Source organism: Ailuropoda melanoleuca, chromosome 1 (assembly GCF_002007445.2).
Source record: "Ailuropoda melanoleuca isolate Jingjing chromosome 1, ASM200744v2, whole genome shotgun sequence".
Taxonomy (NCBI): Eukaryota; Metazoa; Chordata; class Mammalia; order Carnivora; family Ursidae; genus Ailuropoda; species Ailuropoda melanoleuca.
The window spans coordinates 3,079,661-3,087,284 of NC_048218.1; the positions used below are offsets into that span (position 1 = coordinate 3,079,661).

General features: G+C 49.8%; 1 long non-coding RNA gene across 3 annotated transcripts in view; it reads left to right on the plus strand.

The window, feature by feature from the left end:
- The window catches only part of LOC109490117, a 38,913-nt gene extending 32,769 nt beyond the window's left edge, over positions 1–6,144 (plus strand). For all 3 annotated transcript variants that reach the window (XR_004623620.1, XR_004623621.1, XR_004623618.1), the window contains 3 exons: positions 1,918–2,049; positions 2,690–2,844; positions 3,006–6,144. This is a non-coding gene — a long non-coding RNA (uncharacterized LOC109490117). The remainder of the gene's footprint in view (positions 1–1,917; positions 2,050–2,689; positions 2,845–3,005) is intronic.
- The last annotated feature ends 1,480 nt before the right edge of the window (positions 6,145–7,624 follow it).

Below are 7,624 nucleotides of genomic sequence, written 5' to 3' on the forward strand. Positions count from 1 at the left end.
AGTCCCCACGGTGTTGGGGTGCTCCACCCTCCAGCAGGGGGTCCCTGCGGTGTCAGGGTATGCCACCCTCCTGCAGGGAGTCCCCACGGTATCGGGGTGCTCCACCCTCCAGCAGGGGGTCCCTGCGGTGTCAGGATATGCCACCCTCCGGCAGGGAGTCCCCACGGTATCGGGGTGCTCCACCCTCCAGCAGGGGGTCCCTGCGGTGTCAGGGTATGCCACCCTCCGGCAGGGGGTCCCCACGGTGTTGGGGTGCACCACCCTCCGGCCAGGGGCCCCCATGGTGTTGGGGTGTGCCACCCTCCGGTCGGGGGTCCCCATGGTATCGGGGTGCACCACCGTCCGGCAGGGGGGTGTATTCAGCAACCTGGAAACTCTCTGAACTTCAGCTCGGGTTTTTATGGAAGCCTCAGTGCATAGGCACTGCTGATTAAATCATAGGCGTCGGTGGTTAACTCGCTTAACCCTCAAGGAGGGCTGCGTGTGAGTCTTACTCCTCTTTCAAGCCTGGCAGCCGAGGCCCAGGAGGTTAGCAAAGGATAGGTCCTGAAATTGGACCTAGCTATTGGGCTTCAGAGACAGAACCCAGAGTCCCTGCCGGTCCAGGGGAAATCACTGCCCTGTGGGTGTGTCTGGGAGCCCATCTTTGCCCTCCTCATCTCCCTTGAGGCGCCTTCCCACCCGGAGCCAGCAGTGTCCCAAGGAGGTCGTTTCAAGGGCGGGTGAAGAAATGCATTTCCAGGCCCTTCCTGAGGCGTTGGGATTATTGGATCTCTGTCTCCTGAGAAGCCCTTTCTTGTCAGCGGCAGTCAGACGTGCTCAGAGGACTAATTCCCATTAAATTGTCAATGATGCATCAACTCGCCACTTCTTTTTAACCCAGAAAAAGTTTCCAATCCGATAATTTCCTGTTCTTCCGTCCAAGTGTTCTTGCTTCTAACTATGCAGTCAAAGCAGGATCAGGCAACGCTCTTTTCCCTCCCCTGGGTTTTCAGTTTCCATCTCCTGGAAGGGATTAGGGGTGCTTTCAGTGTTTTCGTTGTGGATTGGGGGTTGCCACTGGAAGCATGGTCGTTCCTCTCATTTTGCACGAATAACAGGCACTTCCCTAAATGAATTTCTGATGGCGGAATGAAAATAAAGAATTTTCTGTGGGGAGACTTAGTGGCAGGCAGAACCCCGCCTGTGATCGTTGGGTCAGGTGGGGAGTGGCTTTTCATTTGTGGGGGGGCAGGCTGCGCCGATGCCAGATGTGGCTGCAGAAATGTGCAGAGCCAATCTTCCAGAGTGGAAGTAGAAAGCACCTTCCCACCCAGTGCTGCAGTAGAGAACATGGAGAGCTCCAGGGAAGGAAGGGCAAGTGGAGGGAGTGTGTGCACGTGCATGCACATGTGCCGGTGTGCGTGTGCACACGTGTGCTTGGGTGTGCACCTGCACTGACACGTGCATGCATGGGTGTTGTGTGCGTGCCCATGTGCTGTGTGTATGCACGCATGTGAGTGGCTGTGTACACGTGCCTGTGTGCACACTTGTGCATGTGGGGGTATGCACACTTGTGTGTGCGTGGGTATGCACGTGTGCACACATGCATGCGTGTTTGCAGTGTCTGGACCCTTTGCTGGGAAGGAACTGCACACCACAGTCACTCAGTTCCTGAGAACTTGGATGCATTGGAGGAAAAGCCCCAGAGAACGGCCAGGGAGGCTTTGGAGCCCCTGCGCTTGCTCCTTCCTGCCACGTGAGTGTCCACATTGAGTGCAAGACTCCTCCTCTGCCCCGGCTGCCAAGGGACCCTGTCCTGATGGCACATTCATTCTCCAGTGTGCCAAGGACCCGTTTCTGTGCGTTTCTTGAGAACACGCTCTCTCTCCTGAACTCCGTGACCTTCCCGCTTGGGTTTCGTTTCTTGTTTTCCAGAGGATATAAACTCTGCACTTCAGTGGGCGTGAGTATTGTGCAGGGGAGGCAGTGCTGCAGCCCTGGGGACCACCCCTGAACCCTGCACGGACATCCCCCGGAGTCCTTCATGGACATGCCCACCCACTCGAGGTGCGTGTCTGCTTGAGCCGCTCTTGCACGTGGGCCGTCGCTGAAAGCCAGTTCTCTGAAGAGCCCATTTGCCAAGTTACCAACTCCCTGAATTTATTGTCTCTTTGAACTAATTCGTTTTAGCTGAGCAGTTTTCAGTGTGTGTTCATATCTGTATATTCACACTGCTCTCTTTCGTGTCTGTCTCAGTACCCTGGAGTTGGAGGGACAGGACGGGAGCTGGGAAGGCACTGGGGAGCACATTTCATGCATGTAACATTGACTACACACCGACTCAGCAGCCAGTTATTAAAATAATCGTCATAAACAACTTTCTTACTGAAGAATAGATTCTTATGGATTTATTCCTCTACTTTTTCACCTGAAGAATCTTTCCATTTCAGAAAGAGGTTGCTGGCCTTCCGGCCAGTGTCCACACTCCCTTTTACCTTTAGCAGAAGCTCCGTCTTTGGTTGGGCATCACTGTGCTCAGTAAAGAAATCACATCTCCCTGCCTCCCTGAAGGCAGGGAGGGCTAGAGGGATGTAAGCAAATGTGTCTGGACGGATCCTCATTTTTAAAGTCTGGTAAAGGGACTCTCTGGGAGGCACGCTCTTTGCCCTTCTGCTTAACTTCTTCTCTACCTGGAATGTGCTTGCAGTGGCAGGTTCTGCGGTGGCTGTATTGGGACCATGAGGTGACCCTGATGATGAACGCTCAGAGACCAAATACACAAACGGACGGTGGCCAGACCACGTATAAGATTGAACTCTGACCCCACGAGCTACAGCCCAGGAAGCCAGCCTGTTATCTGCGGTAACCAGCCCTATAAGTCAGACACGTAGGAATTCAGACCACTATCTCTAATAACCAGCTCAGGAAGACAAATGATAACTCCTGTAACAATTGGCCCCCAACGTCTATGACTTGATTAATAACTGACTGCTTCCCTGGTTTTCATCCCTGCTGTAATCCAGGACCAACCAGAGGAAGCCAAAAATGCATCCCTAATGAATCATGTGGATGACCCACTTCTAGCTGCCCACAGCTGCCCACAGCTGCCCACAGCTTCCTTGGGCCACAGCCTCCCTCCAGGGCACACCCGGAGCCTCCCTGTTCTCCACAAGGGAGCTTCCCCCCGACTCTGCCTGCCTGTGAGTTTCCATCAAATGCAGATGACCCCCTTGCTGTAGCAAGCTCTGAATAAAGAGCCTCTGCTTTTCTCCTTTGGGTGGGTTTCATTTGTTTCCATGCTGCCAGGTTTTAAGGATGGTGAAGCAGAAACACAAAAGGACCGGAATCTCTGGTCAAAGGGCAGCTGGTCTACTAGCGCAGGACCGTGTTGGGGAAATAAGATTAAGGGCAAAATCTCCTTCCGAGCCAGAAAACTTCTCCACAAAGGCAGAGGAGCGAGAAAGCAGTTGTATTACTGAACAAGCGTTTGGCTAGAACGTGGCGTGCATCAGGGGCAATGCGCTAAAGAGACTGCAGACAGAAAGGAATCCTACTCCTGTGTACAGCTAAGTAGATATGACCCTATTCTCCTAAGTTCGTGAGTGGAGGTTTGCATTTGGAGTCAGCTGCCGGCTGAAGTTACACCCTGTTCTCCCAGGGGCTGGGAGACCGGGCATTGCCTTCCTGATGATCTCACTTTAGAGGCACGCTCCTGGGCCCGTGAGGTGGGAGACCTGCAGGAGGCCTGTTTCACTTTTGATCTGCAACTGCCTGTCTGCAGTCTTCTCAACACAAGAGAAAATAAGCCTCGATCATATTTGAGGCACTCTCATTTTGATTTTTTTTTTTAATAATTAGCAGCCAAACACAATATCCAATGAAAGCACAGTACGGTGGGTTTTTCCTCAAGTTTGGAAGATGCTCTCATCTTGTATATTGCCACCCTCTTTGTTCTCTCCTTCTCTGAGGCTCTCCTTCTGTCTCCCTTGTCTAAAGTTTTCTTGTATGTTGTTCAGCCTTTATCTCCCTGTACCACACATCTGGTTTCTAGTTCTTTAATTCTCTCTTCCACTGCGTCCCGTCTACTGTGCCATCCTTATGTTAAGTTTTTTATTTTAATGAATTATAATAGATTTATTTAACATTTTTGTTTGATTTTTAAAAAATTCTACTTCTAAAAAAACGATATTTTGTTTTGTGTGTCAAGTGTGGTTCCTCACCCATATGCTTAAAAGAAACTGCCTCAGATATGAAGACGCGCATAGTTAAAGGTGAAAGGTACGTTGTGTAGACACAAGTGAGAAATGTAGCTGGGGTGGCAGGATTGATATCAAATATCAGACGAAGCCAGTTTTAGTGCAAGGACTGATGCCAGGGATAGAGGTGAAGGGGTCCGGTGATCAGGAGGACATCAAAATCCTGCATGTGTATGTCCTAACACCAGAACTTCAACATACATGAGGAAAATCCTGGAAGAATGGAGTGTTGAAGTAAACACGTGCCCAGTCGTGGCTGGAGACTTGTGCGCTGCCTCTCGGTGATCAGTAGAAGCAGATGGCCGTCCCGGGGCCTGGAGAGCAGCACGCCCTGTCCTTCGTATGGGGTTGCACCATCTGGTCAGGAGCTGGCTGCCCAGCCTGTTTGGGCTTGTCGCCATGGTCATCTCTGTCTGCGGGCTGCAGTGGCCTCACAGTTACAGTGGGGTGAGGTGCTGGAGGGGGGGGTCTTTCTCAGAGCTCCTGGGCCCCCTCAGCTTTTAGCTGTCCCTATAGGATGGACCCATCGAGAGGGTCCCTCTTCAGGCTCTCACACCTCCTGAGGCCACAGGTGGTCTGCTTATGCCTCAGGGGTGTGACTGTTTAATGCCTTTCCCTCGGCTAAAGGCTTTTGCTTCTGAGAGTCTGGGAAGCACATGGGGCCTGAGGAGCCACTGGTCACTCCATGCACACCTGTGTCACCCTGAGGGCTCTCTGTACGGGCGGGCCTCCCATCTGTTCCCAACTGTCATACTGATCAGCCTGTCTGAACGTCTCAAAATGTACCTGAGTCTTCCTTGTCCATCTGTGTGGTGGTCACATCTTTCTTCTGTGTCCCATCAAAGATGAAACTGTGTGTCCCATCAAAGATGAAACAGTTTGTGCCCTTTCTCTCTCTGTCCTTGAAGGGTCTCATTCCTTTTTGGAATTCAGTTTGCTTTGTTCCTTTGTGACTCATCATCTGACTTTCCCCGTTGCTAGCGTGGGAGGGATGTTCTTTGCAGCTTTTGGCATTCTGAGTGGAAATGCAAGTCTCTTATGTATTTTATTGCAGCCTGAAGCTAACTATTTCACTCTGTGAGTTAATTTTTGGTGGGAATTTCCACTGTAGGAGTCCAGGGTAATAGCAGTATCCCTTTGAGATATGTACCATATCATGAGGCCACAGCAGGAAACAGATGGCATGGAAAAATGGGTCATTGAGGAATGTAACAATGCGGGGGCAGGGTTAGAGAGCCCAGTATCCTAGGGCTCATAAGAACAGGTGCTGTGGCATCTGGAAGGGTAATATCTGCAAGGCTGAGGGAGGAAACTTTCTGGGGTCCAGGGAGGGTGGCCATTGGAGAGGATTGGCAGCAGCTGTGGCCCTCAGTGAAAGATCTCAGCCAGTTTGTGGCCAGACATAAAACCAGGGAGGGTATAGAAGAACTCAACACTACTACTAACCAAGAGGACCCAAACGGCATTCATAAACCACTTCCCCCAACAACTGCACGGAACACACACTTATCAAATTTTTGCGGAACATATCCCAAGATAGATGACATCATGAGCCGTAAAACACACCTCAACAAATTAGAACTGAAATCATGCAGAGTGTGTTCTTGGACCACAGCACAATCGAACTAGGCATCAGTAACAGCCAACAGGAAAATCTCCAAACAATTGGGACTAATCAGTGCACTGCCAAAGAACACATGGATCAACGTAGAAGTCTCAAGGGAAATAAAAAAATACAGTGGATTGAATGAAAGTGAAAATACAACACATCAAAGTAGGGTCAAGAGAGAAATTTATAGCACTAAATCCTTACATTAGAAGAGAGGGAAAATCTTAAATCAATAGTCTGGGCTACACCCTCAACAAAAAGAAGAGCAGAATAAACCCAAAACAAGCAGAAGGAAGGAGACAATAAAGGTAAGAGATGAAATCAATGAAACTAAAAACAGAAACAATAGAGAAGGTTCATGAAACAAAGCTGGTTCTTTGAAAAGATCACTAAACCTCCAGCAAGACTGACAAAGACACAAAGAGAGAAGACACAGTTAACAGAATCAGGAGCAAAAGTGGGGACATCACTACAGACCCCGCGGACATGAGAAGGATCATAAGGGAACACTTCGAACAACTCCACGCACACAAATTTTACAACTTGTATGAAATGGACCACTTCTTTGAAAAGCACAAACTAGCAAACTCACTATACTTTGAATAGCTCTGTAACTATTAAGAAAATTGAATCAGTAATTAAAATATCCCCCACCCCCAAATTCCCAGACCTAGATGTTTTCATTGAAGAATTCTTCCAGGCTTTTAAAGAAGGATGAACACCAATTCTGCACAATCCCTAGCAGAAAATAGACAAGAAGGAAGCCCTTCCCAATTCATTTTAAGAAGTTAGTGTCACCCTGACAACAAAAACCAGTCAGCACAAAACAGGAAAACGACAGACCAATATTCCTGAGGAATATAGATGAAGAAGTTCTTAAGAGAGTATTAGCAAATGTAATTCAGCAACATATAAAAACAATCACTACGACCAAGTGGAGTTTATTCCAGGGATGCAAGGCTGGCTTAATATTCCCAAACTGACCAATATCCACCACTTTAACAGACTAAAGAAGAAAAAATCTTTGAGATCATATCAATTGATGTAGAACAAACATTTGACAAAATAGAACAGCCATTCTTGATCAAAGCTCTCAGAGAAACAGGAATAGGGAGGAACTTTCTCAAGCTGATAAAGAGCATCTACAGAAATTACACTGAATGCTTTTTCCTGAAGACCTGGAAAAAGGCAGGGATGTCTTTCCTCACCAGTGCTTTTCAACATAGTTTTGGACATTCTCAATAGCGCAACAAGGCAAGAAAGGAAAGAGAGACCCTCATTTCCGAGTGGTGTACCGTGGGCCCCAGTGGCAGCCACTGTGCCTGCCTCTCCTGGGACACAACAAAGGACAGAGCAGCAGGGTACCTCCTGCCGAGCTGGCCCGCCGGCAGTGACCAAGGTGGGGGAACAGTCGCAGCACACCAGGTCTAAGATCACTGAGTGTTCATCTCTGACCAGATGACCGTGGGTACCAGTGTGAGTGCTCAAGCTTGACACCCTTGAGCACACCTACAGAGCCCAGCGTCTGCCACCTCACTGCCTCTCCCCCAAGCCCCAGGAGGCCGACAAGGGCAAATGTGGGCTGTGCCCATCCCTCACCCGGCCACGTCAGAGACCTTCTTCCATGAGCCAGGTGGGGGTGAGCCCTGTCCTGTGATCTCACCCTGAGGGGCCTCCATCCAGAACCTGACCCTGAGCCCTGCCAGCAAGCCCTTGGGCCTCCTACACCCAGGGGCCCTACTGTCACCTCTGCAGCCACCTTACCTCAGAGGACTCT